This window comes from Giraffa tippelskirchi, chromosome 5 (assembly GCF_054371585.1).
Source record: "Giraffa tippelskirchi isolate mGirTip1 chromosome 5, T2T-mGirTip1v1.2.pri, whole genome shotgun sequence".
NCBI classification, from domain to species: Eukaryota; Metazoa; Chordata; class Mammalia; order Artiodactyla; family Giraffidae; genus Giraffa; species Giraffa tippelskirchi.
Genome location: NC_137279.1, coordinates 85,766,145 through 85,767,032, shown reverse-complemented (window position 1 = coordinate 85,767,032; position 888 = coordinate 85,766,145).

Genomic DNA, 888 nt, shown 5'->3' with positions numbered 1-888 from the left:
AGCCCACAATAAATCCAGAAACCTAAAGTAAACATTAGAATCTTTTATGGTAGTTTGGCAGGGTACTTACATCTGTTGAATTTAATTTAAAAAAATTGGGGCTTGTATGCTTCTTGCTTTTTATTTAATTTTTCTAGCAATTTATTTTTATTGATTATTCCAGAAGTACCCATCTGGGGTGGCTTTGAAAAACAAAGCGGGTCCTTTGCCACAAAGAATTTGAGACACACTGAAATAGGAGGTTACAGTACAGGACCCATTATGTCCTATGGTAGTCTGAGCTTCTCTGACTCTATACCATATTCCAAGTTTTGAAAATTGGCAATTCATGCATGATTCTCCGTAAAGTTCTTAGTAAAATCAATGTTCATTTCCGGAAGATGATTTTTTAGAGGAAGAGGAGGAGTTCTGGAACGAGAAGGTTGGGTGTTAAATGACACAGTGCCTGGATGGAAAACTAAGTAATGATCATCTCTTAACTTCACTTCCTAGACTCAAACCTCTCCTCTAAAATACGGAGCTCTGGTGAAAATATCCTGAGGTTTTCCTGCCATGAAGTGCTAATCGGAGGCGCCAGGGTATTCACCCTGCGTGAGCCGCGAATCCCCTACCGGAGCGCACGGCTGGGAGAACGCCCCAACCGCGACAAAAGTCGGACATCAGCGGGGCGGACCCGGGGCGGGACACCTTCCAAGGCCCAGGAGCAGGGACAGCTCGGGTTGGCTCAGGCCTCGTGCGACACGCAGCTCCGCCCCTCGGCCTATCTCACTCCATCCGGGCTCTGCGCTGCGAGCGGCTGGCCGGCAGCGACGGAAGAGAGCCCGGCGCGAAATCCGTGACGGAAAAGGGAGGCGGGCCGCCCTGGGCCCTGATTGACGGCCTGGGGGC